Genomic DNA, 16,386 nt, shown 5'->3' on the forward strand with positions numbered 1-16,386 from the left:
CATCCCATTGTCTTTCCTGAGCTCTCCCATCTCTGGCTCCTCTCCAGACCCATCCCCATCTCTAAGACATGAGGTGGCTGAACATCTTTTTGTCTCACCTTGGATCTGCCACTCCGCTCCCTTGAAAATGTCTCTGTGTGTGTCCTCCAAGCATTAGGAATTGTTTGCCGTGATGTGTGGAGGAAAATGTGACAAGAGAAATGGCTCAATGAGCTTTGCAGCCTGTAGTCAGCGCTCCCCCACTGCCCCGTGCCAGCCACACGGTTCGGGGACTGGCACCAGTCGAGATGTGGTCTACCTCTCAGCTCCCTGCAGGGTGCTCAGAAACAAGACAGCTGCCTGTATATTTTCGGTCATTTTCCCAGCCTTTTACTCCAGCGGCTGTGCTGAGCTGCACGCACCATGGGGGTGCGGGGAGGAAGACCACAGGGAGGATGAATTGCACAAGCCAAACCCCTGCTTTAACCCATTCAGTGATGTGGCTCTCCTATTCCTTTCTTACATTCAGACTATCTAAAGGAAGCACAATCTTCTTTTATTTCCAAAGAACAAATATTTTTACATTTACCAACAATTCAGTATACATTATCACCTTCATGTCATCCTCCAGTGTTCCCTCCCCTCTCCTCCCTTTAATGAGCAACATTTAGAAACCGTTAAAATTTTAAAAAACAAGCAGATGAACAGAGAAATAAAATACCACCTTTTAAAAAGTCCAGCTCCTTCAGTCTTTTCCATAACTGCCATCACCTTTGAAATACAGTAACAGACACAGCATCTCCCACATTTGAATTTGTCTGAGAAGCACCCTGGGGAAATACGAGGGTGAGGCAGGAAGAGGTCTGAGTCTATCACACCTGTGTCGATGCCCACGTGCAGATGCTGCAGAGGCACCCAGAGACCTTCACACTGTGCAGCTTCTCATCTTGCTCAGAGCAAGTGGGGCAGAGGTAGAACTCAGCTTGTGAAAGCAATACAGATGGATTAGCACGGCGGTATCAATGTGTTAGCACAGCACCTCAGCTAATAACTCCTGAGCCAAGCCTGTGTTTTGTTTCCATCTTGGAGCACGTCCAGCAGGGCTTATTCTGAGAGTGTGGTTTGACTGTGTGTATTAATTTGTTCCTGGTTCACCCCTGAGCAGTCAGCGTCTCCTTTGAGACAAGACACATAAGATCACGCAGAGAGAAATGAGAAGGCAGAAAAATCAGGTCCCCCAGTTACTTGTTATTTAAATGGTTCAAACCCACCACACAATACTTTTAAAAGAATTATTCTTTAGGAAGGACACACAAGCTTACAGGCTCTTCCAGAAACGGGACCTGTGAGAATAGACTATCCAGTGATTGCAAAGCACTAAATCAATTCTCTAGCTGAGATCACTGTGCAAACACACAATTTATGGCCTCCTGTAGCACAATGTCAACCACGTAATTCCTTTTGCACGATAAGCTGCTGAATGCTTTTGTATTTACAAGAATGCATAGAGAAATCCAGAACGAGGTATGCTTTATTGCCCTGTGTGTGTGCTGTTCAGCACACCAAGGGAATTGGTTTAGTGGGCAATAAGCTGTTAAAAGACTGAGACACTGGTAGCTAATATCCAAAGAACCCAACTGCTTGGGGCTGTAATGTGAGAAGTGGGTCTCATCAGCATTAATGACTTATCCTCTATTCTGCTCTCACGTGGAGAGAAAAACATAAGCCTCTATTGGAAAAAACCCTACATTTTACTAAATAAAATGCAAGGGAATTATGACCAAACTCATTACAATTAGCTTTTGCAACTGCTTTTCCTTTATTATTGCAGGTCACGTGCATCAGTGAATGCATCGAATCTGTTCACATCTCTCTGGAAATGACACGGTGCATTACCCACTCCAGTTGTGGAATGAAAAAAAAAGTTTAAGAGCCTTTTGGCTACTTGTCCAGACTATTTAAGTTTGTAATAAATGGGTGGGACTCTTGCAACTGTCACCAGCGTACGTCCTGCTTGCTTAGTTCCTTCTAATAGTTATTAAACGTTCAATTTAGAAGCTGGAGGCCAACTGTCTTCTTTGTTTGATCTGTCTTGGTGACAGCGATGTCAGTGCAGCAAAGCTTATGCATTTCCATAAATATGGCACTTGTCAGATCTCATCAGCCTTCTGCAAGGTCGGATGAAAGCAACAGCTCTCTGCTGCGGTTTGGAGCAGTTGTCAAGGAGTAATCAAGTTTATGGCTTTGAGACTCCATTCAAATGTGCACGGTTTGAAGGGGTCCTTTTATAAATGAAATGTTGGTCCTGCTCCTCATTAGGAAGCTCACAGATTTCAAGGGATTTAGGTTCTACTTTTGACTTTATCAGTACAGTAAAATTCATATCTGCATCTGATTTATCCTCCAGTTGAAAAGTTTTCACGGGTTTTCTGAATTTATCTCACGGGTAGTTGTTGTCCTTGATTTAGATTGACTATTGTTGTTTATTCAATTATGAAAGTTCACCCAATATAAATTAGACAATGAGAATGACAATGGTCAGTATATTCAGTTTCAACAATGTAGAGAAAGATCACAAAGGGTGCTTCCCTGCTTACTTATGATGGACTAAAAATATGTATTTGGGGAGCATGTATGTTATTAACGTGTTAAATATTAATATATTGTATATAAATATATTAATTAGAATGTTTGTAGTCAATTTATTATTAATAATTACATACTTTACTCTTTCTTGAGGCTCCCTATGACTCTTTTCAGCCCTAATAAAAACTCTATGAGCCTGATAAGTGTCATTTATACTACAGAAATCAATTCAAGGAAAAAAGATGCTGCTGCAGCGGTGATGAAGAGAACAGAAGAGGCAGGGATGTTTGAAGAGATGGTTTAAAAAAATACAGGAATGTTATTTACTGGGTCACTGCTGGATTTTGGAAGCAACATGATAGATGGTACAAATCACAAACTGGGAAAAGAAGGCAGCAGCAATAAAAATAGAGGAGGATTACGAAAAGCAAAAGGAAACGCAGAGGGAGCAGATGAATGAAAGCAAAAAGATAGGTAGAGGAAAGATTAATTAGGGTGTTATAGATGAGAACAAAGAGCAAAGATGTGATGGATATGCAATTCATTTCCTTTCAGAAAAGGCTGACAAGTGTAGTAGAGTGCTTTTGGAAACAAGGCATCATCAGTGAAGTTCACTGCTGCTGGATATATTAAGGAAAACAGTTCTAGAAGGTTCAAAAAGCACTTAAACGTGAGTGAGAAGTTCAATAAAACCTCCCAATTACACTAGCTACTGATACGTTTCTTTTTTTTTTTTTTTTTTTAAATAATGCCACTCTTTTACACAATATTGAGTTTGGGTTGAAGTACTGCTGGTGGCCAGGATGGCTTGGCACAGTCTTTTCCTAGATGGGGTCGCTGTTTAGAGGGAAGCAGATCCAGCAGCTATTGAAAACAAAAGAAACATTCCTTGCAGACTTGACACAGCTGACAGTACTTCTTGTTTGGATAAATGCTTGAAATTATTTATTAAAGCACAGGTTAAATCCACCTGTTGGATATATTGATGTGCCTTGGCTGCTGTCAAACAGCAGTACAGTGCTGCTTCCCAAAGGAGCTTGCTCTTCAGGCAAAATGAAAATTGGGACTTTTTTTCTGGTCTATGTTCCTTGTATCCCCTATTGCTCAAATTTGGGATTAACAAGACACAGTATTAAGGTGCCATGGGACCATTTAGCAACTGAGCCATAGACATGGGCACAAGTAGCTCACTAAAGACTTCAGTCAGGATCTCCTCATTAGGCAAGAGATGAAAGGTGGACCAGCACCTGGCCCTGGGGCTCATCCAAGTTCGGGGAAGCAGGTCCCACAGGCATAGCCTCTAGGACATAGCCTCCTCCACCCTAAAGCAGGTGTCCAGATTGTTGTGTATCACAACCTGCACGCGTCCATTACTGCCCAGGGAGTGTACGTGAGCAGTTCAGGTGTAGAGAGTCTGTATGACATGCTTAAAATGGGGCAACATGAATAAAATTAAGTGAAACGGGGCTGGATGAGAGAGAAAGATGAGAGTCTAAGAGTATCCAAAACCAATCTGCATAAGGAGATAACATGTATGAACGGTGTCTGAATGCACTGACCTGCAGACGCAAGTTGAAATAGTTAACTGGATGAGAAGGATGCTCTGGGAAATCAACAGGGGGAGAACTCAGTGGGAGAGATTTGCTTGGTCAAATGGGGCTTTTGAGTAACAACACAGGAGAAGAAAGTGTAGGCAAGAGGGAGAATCTGAGGGTTGTACAAGGAGGGAGAGCAAATCGAGGGGAATGAGGATTTGGGTTGGTGAGGCAACAGGACAGGTGGGTGAGGTGAAAAGGTGGCGAGGTCCAAGGCTGAGAAAGGAAAGAAATGTCACTGCTGTGCAGCACTGAACTACCTGGCTGTACCACCTCCTCTCTTTGCTTTTGTTGCATTTAAGCCCTGGTTTTGGAACAAGCACACTTATCACACACTTATTCTGGATGTGACTCTGTTTTGTTGCTGTTTGTTTGTTTGGGATTTTTTTGTGTGAAAGAGGTGGCTTAATGCCACTGCATGTTTAGCTCTACAGATGTTATAATACATATTTAAGATTTAAGAGGACTATGTTGTGGCAGAGGTATAGTTCACAATTGCAATTGACAAAACTAATTGAGAATAAGCAGGGACTTTGTGAAAAAATAGTTAGAATAAAATATATTCTTATCTTTGAAGAATTTTTTTTTTGAATGTTAATTTCAGGGAGACAACTATAAAATCGAAGCATTTTCATTCAGAGAGCTGAGGCTAACTCTTGATGCTGACATACTTGTTCTGATTTTTCTCCTTAGCTCATCAGACCACTTTTATAAGATCTTTGGTGAAGTATGTCGCAAACATCACCATAAACATAATTATGTGTGATAACAGAATTATATTTTCTTCCAGTTCCTTGCTGTGGAAATTCATCATTTCTTTCATGGAGATAGGTAAAACTTGAAGCCTATCTGCAAATTAAAACCTCACCAACAGCAACACCGGATGATTTACAAAGTCAAGTGTCTAATTGCACAGTCTCATAAATATTCATTCTCATGTTCACAGTTATGGAGGAGAGAAAGCGAACACGTTGATTAATCAATTGATAGTATCTGATTCATCTAGCTATACAAATGGGAGAGAAAAGATAGCAATTTCCGATAAATATAGGCTCTAGCAGATTGCATTGTTTAGGAATACTAACATGAAATGAAAAATAAATGCTAAAAATTAAAGGATGCATGAGAGCAAAGGGAGCCATACAGGCGAAGTGAACAGATTTTTCTTATCAGTTGGCCCTGTCATGTGTTCAGGTGACAAGTGTAAAATTCACGCTTTCCCTTGTGAAATTCTTCTTAAAATTTGCCTTTTTTTTAACTTTGCCAAACTTGAGACATAGTGGCCAAATAGTCTGAATCAAACTACTTTTTTTTTTGACATCAGAGCAAAAATGGCTAAGCCTTTTCCAAAAATGCAATCAGTATGATATAATTGTTTCATCTGCATTAATAAAAAATGAGAAAAGTAAAAAAAGCTCAATTGCTAGAGCTAATGGGCATTAAATCTACAATGGGAACATCATGTCTATCAGTTTTGTATGAGAGGTTTATTCTGGAAAGGAATAAAAGCACATGTCGGCTTGTGTGCCTTATAAATCTTTGAAATATTGGAAGTTCACATCAGAAACTTGTCATGTCTTGGTAGATTCAGCATTGATACAGCGCCCTGGAACACCTGGACCTCCCTTTGGCTGCAGAAATGATCTGCTTCTGGGGCCCAATTTCACTGCTACACCCTGTAGTTCCTGGAAAGGAGGGGACAGTGATGTAGCCAAAATCTCCTCAGGTAGGTGTGAGTTTTTGTGACTTCTCTCTCCGGTGACTGTCAATAGCCTTTGGAAAATTGGTTCCTAATTTAGGCACTACAGCTACGTACCTCCTGTTCGACTATGAGGGTCAGGCCAAAGTGAGAAGCAATCTTGAGGAGTTTATTACTATAAAAGGCTACCAAAGGTAGGGAATCAAGGCTGGGATGGAGAACAGGGTTTGTTTGAAGCCACATGTAAGAGTAGGAAAACAACCCAACTCCATGTTCCCTTCCTCCGTGCCTTCTCAGTGAGACCATAGAGCTTCTTTGTGGCCAGCTCCTGCTGAATCCTTCTTGCACTGCTCAAATGAATGACCTTATTGACTTCATGGCTTTGTGAACATTCAGGCCTTCACACCTTTTAATTATGATCTTGTGGCACATACACCCTCCCCACACCTGAAAGCAATAGAAACTTCTAGATCAATGGTCATGCACATGCCCCTTATTTAACAGGCAGGGCCTTTGACCAATGAAATGCCTTGATTGAGAAACACTTCCAGACTACTACCATAAGTGACCACAGCTCAGCTTCAACTAGGGTATAAATGAAGCCAGCTGGAGACCCCTATTCTGCTGGTCTTCCTTGAAGCAGTGGGTTTGTAGATGAAGAGTCTCCTCCTTAGACTGGCAATCTAAGGAATGTTCCTAGGGGACTGAGACACCTTACTGACCTGGTAAGCGATCTGGGTACCCCTGAGAGTCCTCACTTTGACACAGAGTGGTAAGATGTGCATTTTGAATCATCAGTTTGGAGATTTGGGATCCAATCCAGTTGAGTTTGAGTTGCTTGTGTAGTAAATGAACCGGTAACTGAAGCTAACTGGTACCTGAACCTGTGTTGTATCATGTTGACACAGTGCTGAATGATTTTGCATAAAACCCTTTTGTAGTTGGTTTTCTGCTACACAGCTCAGGTTTGAATAAAGCGTGTTTAGAGCCTGTTCCCTGCCTAAATTGACTTTTGGGGTGTCTCCGTGACAGAACTTGTAATTCCTCCATTAATATACTGCAAGTTCCTTATGCTTTTTGCTAATAACTGCTAGTTCTGATAATACTTTATCATATACTAATGTAGTCTCCACAGAGACTGGTACTGCAAGATTATCTTTATCCATACAGAAGTATATTTTCTGGGGTTTTCACTTCTGCTCTTTGCAGCCAGTTTTTTTGCCTTCTGCCTTCCTTTTAACTCTCATTATGGATGGTTTATTGAAAGTGCTTCCTTTTTGTATTGCACCCAAGGGAAAGTCAAGCGTGAGAATTTTCAGGAAGGAAATATACCTATCACTTTGACAAAGAAAGTCATTCATTAACTTATTCTAACGGTAATTAAATCACACCGATATCCCTAGTGCAAGAGAGTTATGTGTTTAACACATTATTAAATATGTGCAATCCTATATATCACAGACATTCCTGTATATTACAGGCATTTTTTCTGTTTGTCTTTATAGTGTAAATTAGATACACTATCTCTAAAATACCTGTCTAAGAAAAGCTAGGTGAGTTTGTGTGTCTGTGTCACTAACCAAAAATAAATCCAACCTTTCTCTGCTGTGTTACCATATTAGATTTGGAAAGCCTGTTGCTTTTAGGGTTAAAATGGTATACTGGCCACTATTTCTTTTTTTTTTACCTTCTTTCCAGGTTTATTCAGTGATTGTAGCTGTAGCAAGATAATAAATGAAACTATTTCCCATTGCAAAGTATATCGGCTATATAAAAAGTTTGCTTCTTATGGAAGCTCTCTCTGGTTTTAGGTTGCACAAATTAATAAGAATAGTAATTTTTGTTTTGAGAGTCAGACTTAAGGCAGTTGAAGAAAAGTTTTGTTTTGTTTTGTTTCAGCGCTTCTAAGCTAATGCAGCCACGAATGGAGTGGCCCGGACTTGCTGTGTCCTGAGCTAAGGATCCATTTAGGATGTTAAAGCTCTTCTACCTGTATTGTACGTTGCTCTTCCAAAACTCATTTTTTGCAAGTTATTTTTCAGCTTCACAGTCCCATTAGTGTGCATGAAATAACCTTTCCCTGCACACACAGAGTCCTCATAGCAGGTCTCACAGCTGTTTACAGCCACTCTTACCCTGCAAGCAAGAAGTCGTGTAGCGCACTCTGAATGCCAGTCCCAGCATGCCCAGTGTACTCATGGTCATAGGTTGCAGTGGCTGGCTTGCATAATTGTGGCTCTCTAGTGCCACTTTATATCTTCATTTTCAAGTCTATAGCGCAGTAAATTGGTTCCCAACAGGCTGTGAATAAAACACTATTTTTTTGGACGCTACATTTGTTTTTATGATAAAAACGCATTATGTGCGAGAATGCATAAAGCTGGCAACGCAGTTATGGTTCCCAGACTCCGTCTGGGGGGAGAGATGAGTATGACCATTTTCCAACATTAATGACTCCCAAACTGTGGTCTGTGAAACTGCTTCTGTCCCAGCCATGAAGCTTTACTGAAAATTGGAGCTATGTCCTAGACTCTTCCAGGCTTTCCAGAGACCTTTTGATTAGCTAATTAGCAAAATAATGCAGCCAACATCTAAGAAGCATTCTGAAATTCTACATGTTTGTGCCCTGCTTATTCCTCTTGCCATATTTCTGTGCTTCAAGTCCAATCATAATCATGATGAAAATTATAGGGGTAATGAACTTCGGGTGAGTTGCTCAGCTGGTGCTCAGATTGGCTGCAGCAGGTAGTATGAGCTGAGCTTTGAATCAGTTTGCTGAACTTCTGCTGTCTTTAGAGTTGTGAACAGAATTTAACCCATAATAAAACACAGAATATAAATGCCTGGAAACAAGAGAGTCAAATAAGTTAACAAAAACTGTTGTTTTCCTCTCTGAGAAGGTCCACAGATTCTAGTTGACCTTAGGAGAATAATCTCCTAGGAATGGAAAACTGAAAACTCATTACTAGTATGAAAGGCTTTAGAGGACAGAGTTTTATTACATTTACAGAAGTTAATGCCTCTTCAATTCTCTCTCCTTTGACCTGTTTCAGTATTATCAGATTAAATACTTTCTGTATAGAAGAATTCTGATTCAAGTGTCATCAGAAGCAAATAACATTTGGAGGAGGACTTCCCAGTACACTTTTTTTTATTCAAGCGCTTTATTAAACTCGACCAAACCACTGATTAAGCTGACCTAATGGAGTAAATGACTGACAAGGTGAAGATTTGAGAGCAGACTAGCTAAGTCTGAATTTTGTCATTTATGTTAATCCTCCATAGGTATATTCAAACTGAAGCCACTTTAATATGTGACACATGATTTTTTTTTTTAATTATCTTGAAGACCAGAGCCAAATCTTCCCCTTGCTGAAGTTTAACTTTTTGTTAAATACTGTGAAAGATATTTGGATACTCTTTAGGCTGTCTTAATTTTCAGCATATTTTTCAGCCTATTCTGAGGAAAATGCAAGAATCCTCTGAGCATTTAGTTAACTAAGGAATCCCAGGTTTCCACCCTTTCTTGATTTTAGTGAAAGTTGTTCTAGATGACTCAACAAAACCCAGATATATTCTATACTTTACTGTTTCTGTCTTTTATAATAGTGAAGGAACAAACCAGATGACCTAAACAGCCAATGTCAGTAAAATGACATATTCCAAATACTGAGATGGTTAATATTTATACGTGTCTCAGCAACTCTCAATCAGTCTAAAAGCAACTGTGTTTCTTCTTCTCTCACTCATTTCATTTTTTTATTTCTATGACTGTGTGTGAACAGCAAGTTCAGGGAAGGCTGAAGGTAGCCTGACATCTACTGAATCTTCTGAACAACCTTCTCCAAGTGTCTGCCTGGAGGTGAGATGGTGTTTGTGAATCCAGACCTTGTAGAAGCACCTGTAACTAAGGATGTTTTACTACATTACCGCATACATACACTGCCCAATGTCAAAGCCTCACTGAAACACATTTAATGCTAATGAGGAAGAAAAAATGCAGTATCATTTGGAGAATGTGCTGTCTAATTAAAAAGATGAGCAAAGACTGGGATAAGGGCGAAGAGTACTGCTCAAGAGCACGCAGCAGGCGAGGGGCAAAGCAAATTAGATTTGAGTCGCAGTGCAAGATCATTTCTATATGATCATGTTCCTTCTCTGTCTTCTAGATTGTAAGGCCAGAAAAGATGGGAGCATTAAAGTTGCCCAAGCATAGCAGGGAGATACCAGAACAAATTTCTGACCTCCAGGTCTCTGAAAAGTAATCTATTTCTTTTTAAGATGGAACTGGATAAGTTTATGTAGAAAAATTTTAATGAGGAGCTAGAGGGTGTATTGAGTGATACAGGATATCTCTTTAGACTGGTTCCAATGTCCTTGTAAAATGTCTTATGTTTCCTATACATACGTTTTACAGTCATTTCTCTCCTTCCCTTCAATAATACTAATTTGAGATGTTTCCTTTCCTCTGTAGATTAATATTTGCAAAATGCATTGAGATTGAAAACAACAGCATTGCTACTATTATTTATGCTTGGCTCCTCAGTTATTGATACTTGAAATGCATGAGAGAGAAAACATATTAATTTTAAATCCTCCTTCTTAGATTGAGATCTATCTGCACTTTTCATTTGTTTCTTATTATGCCCAAGTAAACACAAAAGACAGGTTTAAAAATTGGTTCTGAAGATGCTTCCACTTCATATTCAGATGTATACAGGCAATAAGGCAGTTTCGAATGTAGGGAAAAGCCTCCACACCTGAAAATTCTCAAGATTGTTTTTCTCTATTTTTCCTGCAGTACAAACAAACTAAAACCAAACCAACAAAATAAAACAAATCTGCAGTTAAGTCAAAACTACTTCTTAAACTATCCTTGAGGCTACTTGTTTTTGGCAAAATGCCTTCTCAAACGAAGGAGTTTGCTTAACACACAGACATGGCTGTAGCTTTATTGCACAGAGCAGGGGGATATCAATACTGTACCAGTGATATTTTGGGATTGTTGATAAGCAAGTTCATAGGAGAAGGGAAATTATAAACTTACCCAAGCAATTTTACTCTAATGTGCTTTAGTAATGTAAATGTGCTTGGGGGCCTAGGGCGCTGGTAGAGGGTCTTCTTGAAGTGTTTTTAAATAAGAGGGAAGTACATTTATCAAAAGCATCAGCAATATGACAAAATTAGAGCTTGGTACAAGTTGATGTCAAGCAGGAGGGTTCAGGAGGGTCTTTCCTGTCAGTTGAAGTGAAGGGGGACATTTGCATCACACCTGAGGTCCTGATGCTGCTCCATCGAGTGCAGCTGGGGTGTCTGGTGCTTCCAAACACAGTGAAGGAAAAGCCTCCAGAGCTGTTGTGGATGTAACACCAGTTTCCCGTCTGAAATAGTTATTCCCTTTGCTCTAGAAAAGTGCTATATGGCTTCCTTCTACCTTTTCAATTAACCTCAATGAGTCCTGCACGCCCCAGGTGACAATGCGTGCTGCAATGTGGGGCCAGATCCTATTACTTTTTCTCCAGCAGTAGTCCCCAAGTGCTCTGTTCTTTCTTACAATATAAAGTTCACCTCAGCAACAATAAAGACCCCTCACTGACGGAATGCAATTCATCTGCCCGCATCAGACAGTCATCCAGTATAAATCGTTGCACTTCCACATCATGGAACAAAAATGACTTTTATCAGCTGGGGAATGGGCCCACGGCCTAGAAAATGATAAAATAAGAACTAGATATAGAGTAATTGGTACAAACAGTGTAGAAAATATATAGTGATATGCTATTAATTTGATCCACCAGGTATGTCCTCTGAGGGTGAGGACGAGTGCCCACATCACATACTGTGTAAGATGAGCCCACCCTGAGCTGATATTGCTCAGGTATGTGATATATTTTGGGACTGAGACCTCAGGTAATCTGCTCATATAGGAAACAAAAAAGCAAGACTTCTCAGGAAGACTAAGGGTTAACGTCTCATCCACCAACACTGTAAAAACTTAGCCCCTTAATTAGGAGAAGGGTAGCTCTGAGTTCCCTCTGCATGGAAAGTGAGCACTTCTACAGAGCTGCACCTCTGCCTTAAAATCTGACTCACCCTCCACAATCCTGTTTTTCAGCTGCTGACCATAGAAATAACTTAGGACAGCTGCTCCCAATTGATGCATCTCACTTAACTGCCTGAAATGAAGTCAGATAAATCTGGGGCTCTAGCTGTTAGAGCAGGGCTGGATTTCAATACCTCTTATTTGGCCCCTACATTTAGGATTTTAGATAAGAGCTGAGATTTCTCTTTTCTTTAAGACAATGGGTATTTTAGGAACCTTTTACCATGACTTACATGCATGTGAAGGAGTTGGTGCCTACTGTATTAAAGTAAAATCTTAGGAGGGGTTAGTAAAAGATTCCTGACACAATGAAAAATTATAGTCATAACAGAAGAGGTAAAAAACCAAAATCTATTTCTAACTTGGAATCTGATATGTCCATAAAGTGGATTTTATTATAATATGTGTTAGTCAAGGTCTCACTGACCCATGAGGTCTCATCATGCTGGTGGTTCTGTTTTGTTGAGGGAAGATGGGATTTGCAATCAGAAGTGCAATATTTCAGACACTGTCAAAACCATGCAAAGCGCTATAAGCATACTGGATCATCTCAGTAAAAACTCTAAAAAGCTTATAGTTTAGAAATGCTCAAGGAGACAGCTTGTCCTTAAATTGAACCAGGCTCTTCCTCAGTGAAAAGGAATTTATTTTCATGCAAAAGTGTGTATGGCACAGCACTGGAGATTTAATTTTACATGCAGTAGAGCAAAGAACACAAATAAAAAATGTCTCTTAGAAAGCAGTCTATTACAGTGATATGCTATCTGTACACATTCATCTTCCTCTTTATTCATCATCATTTGTAAAGAGGTATTATTGCTTGCCATCCAGTAGTGCTCATCTCATATTTATCCACAATATTAAGCAGATGTCTGTGAGTGTAATTAAAGAGATTTTTAAAAAGCATTGTTCTTTATTGATAAAAGATGCAGAATGAGAGACAAAATTATTTTTTCAGTTTGTGAGCTAGTATTGTGTGACATTTACATGTAAGAATAAAGGGTCAGATAAGAGATCTTAAAGTATATAAATTTATTTCTTTCAGTACTAGAGACAGAACTTGTTCTCTCTACTTTTCAAAGAGAAAGAAAGTTGGGAATTCAGTCTGATATTTTCTGTTTCTGCTAATGTCAAAAGGTGTTTTAAACCTTAAAATTGTAAAAAAAGTGGCTTTCAGTTGTGCAAGCTTGTAAATATCTGCTTTAAATCACTATAGCAAATATCTCATAATGATTAAGTTCACCTCTCACAGTAGTCTCTCAGTGTGTGATTTCAAGTACCAACAGGGAAGGTCTTCATGTTGGGACACTCAGGGTGTCTTCAGAGGTGGATTGGTAAAAGGTTAGACATGTGAAAGACACAATACATACCATTTAGGCCGCATATAGATGCCACATCAAAGAGGTATCTTTGTGAAGTACCTGTGACTATTATGTCTTCAGTGTGTGCCCACATCACGGTCTGCACCTTCAGGAATACTGATCTTCCTCCTCTAGTCCCCCAAAATTTCCTGTTACCTAAGGGGCTTGGGGAACTTTATTTGTCCTATGCTCTGTGGGAAACAGGACCTCCCAAGCTCAGGATAATTGTCTTTCTTTCATCTCCCTTCCAGGATGGTAACCTCCACTTGCACCTTGAACTTGCCCAGCTCAGACAACTTATTAGAGAAAGGATGTACCACCACCAGCCATTGGAAAAAGAAGGGAAAATAGTTTATCTTAAAAGCATGCTCTCTTCTCCCCTGGTGATCCCAAGGGTGGGATGCCTGGGTAGAAGGCTGTGTTTCACAGAGGACATGTAGCTATTCTGGGAATTACAAGGCAAGAACTATTTCTGTCATCCAGTCTGGGCATTTGACTTTGTCTGCTCTGAGCAGAAGCACAGGAGGGTGCAGAGAGGACCAGGCAGAGCAATGATGCAGTGTTGCTGCTGGATTAGCAATAGTATTAATTCAATAGTGTACTGAAGACCAGCGGACTTGCAACTGTGATACCCTGTGGAGCACTGGCAGCCACGTCCCATGGATCTTGGTTCCATCAGCCACCAGATATTCTTTTGGAAATATCTGTAAGGGGTTGATATGTTTCTCTACAGAGCACTATAATTCAATCCCATTATTATGATTGTTCATATTACAGTAAGACATGAAGGTCTTGGCCAAGATCAGAGCTGAAAACTTTTACAGCAAGAAGCGGTGCCAATGCTCTCAGAAGTTGCTGCTTCAGTATCAGCTTCACTGCTGTGTGTAAATGCTGTTTCACATTCATGTGCAAGCTTGGAAACTTGAATTCTGCATTTAGATCTTGCTCACAGCAGTGGTTCAGGATTATACAAGTGCCACCTCCAGCTTCTAATATATTTTTAATAGATTCATAGATTTTAGAGCGAGAAAGAAACCATTATATCATCTAGTATCACCTCCTGCATCTTCCATGCTCAGGCCATAAAATTCAACCAGTTATTTTCTGTTGAGTACTGAAGAATATCTTCTAGAAATGCCTCTGTCCTTTAGTTGGGGAACACTTTGCCCCTTCCCCTGGAGATCTGCTTCAGTGGTTAAGCACCCTCACTTTTCCAAAACTGTATGTTATTTTATTACTCAGAGGATTTGGTGTTGAGAACCTTCTAACCACTAGTTTCTCCAAAGCTTTTCTCTACTGGTCTAGAGACCCCTTGGCTTACTGGCATTTTTAGATTAAACTGCAATTATTTCATTTACTCTTTTTTTTTTTTTTTTTTACATGAACTGAGGAGGTAACAGAAGAAAAAGATACTGTATCTTGTTTTATTAACTCCAGTGATCATTTCCTACTCTCACCACAGTTGTCATTACTTTTGGTTCAAGTTAGTGACCTGAGACCTAATGTTCTGAATTTTTATACTTGCATAAACTGGAAGCACTCCAGCTCCTGCCCAATATTATTTCTGTTAATACTGTACGCTGTCATACCTCCTAATCTCTCAACATTTTCTTTTCAAGAGAAGCCAGCCATGCACTGCATCATCTGAGTTAATTGTGGACTTTCCTCTTCCCGTTTTTTTCAAAATAATTTGAAGAGTTTCTGAGACTTGGGCAAAAGCTCTCAGCCAAAAGTCATCAACATGAGTGTTGATCGGCCACTTCCATTACCATAAAATTGTCTGTCAGGAAGAGACTCTTCTCAGGAAGTAAAACAAGATCAGAGCAGAGGAACAGTTACACTGAGCTACCCTGTGTCTTGCCCCTGAAGTGGTCAGGTGTGAATGTAGAAGGAAATAATATAAAAGACAATGCCTTTCACATGCCCTCTCAGTTAGTGGTAAACTAGTTTTCAGGGATGGAGATTTGCCCATTATTATTTAATCCCAGTGGTTGGCCTCCTATAAACATTTGCCCATTTTTGAACCCAGTCCTACCCTGCAGCAAAGGAGGTTCCACAACTTAAGTACACTTTGTATGGAAAGCATGACAGTTCCCTTTTTGAGGTTTAAACCTGTCACTCCAAAATATGGTGTGTCTATTCATTCCTGTTCTTTAAACATCTTTTTCTCTCTACTTTGCAGTTTTCATAGCTGTAGAGTTCCCCCCTCAGCCCAGAAGGTGTTTTGTTTCTGAACAGACCAGACATACCTATTCAGAGCTTTTCACACCCAAGAAATTTCAGTCTAATGTCTTGGTTACACTGGAGCAGAAATCCTATGGATGTGTAGAACACAAGAGACAGGACATCCAGAGATGGTCATGGGTCCAGAAGGTGAGCACACAAGAAGGTGTCTAGCTTCAAGGCTGGGGCTAAATATGATTTTCAGTCTGATTGAACAGCAGCTCTCCTTTTGTAGGTCATGTTGGTTCCACCTGGTTTCACACCTTATTTTTTCCTGCCCAATTCATTCTCTGGATGCACACTGCACCCACCAACAATCTGCAGCATGCCTCTGAAAACGTATCTCTAGTAATTACACATTCACCTACGTAAGTGAAAAGCTTTTATTGGCATCTGATGTGATTTCTTTGTCAAAGACAAACAATTTGTTTTACGTTTGGTAGGGAAGTGCTGGATTTTAAGTGTAGCGATCATACATGCAGCTGCCACCACCTTATGTTCCATTTCAAATGATTAATAATATTTGTCACTTCCGATGTGTCATTGTGCTCTACTGCCGTACAGCATGCTCTAAATGATGGCACTCTCTTTTGGATTGGCCTGATTAATGATGGATGACTCTCTTTCATTTTATGGTAAGCCTCTCCTAACTGAATGGCTTAGGTTAAAAGAGAACAACCTCCACCAAATGTTATGAATTATGCCATCATTTAAAACCTGTTTTCTGCCTCTTATTGGTAACAATTTTGTGACAATACCTGAAGAATTGAACTTAATTACTTCTGATCAAGCCCTGCTTCTCTGGATATAGATATACACTCTTTGTTTTTTTTCCCGTAT

This window comes from Nesoenas mayeri (genome assembly GCF_963082525.1).
Source record: "Nesoenas mayeri genome assembly, chromosome: 4".
Classification (NCBI taxonomy): Eukaryota; Metazoa; Chordata; class Aves; order Columbiformes; family Columbidae; genus Nesoenas; species Nesoenas mayeri.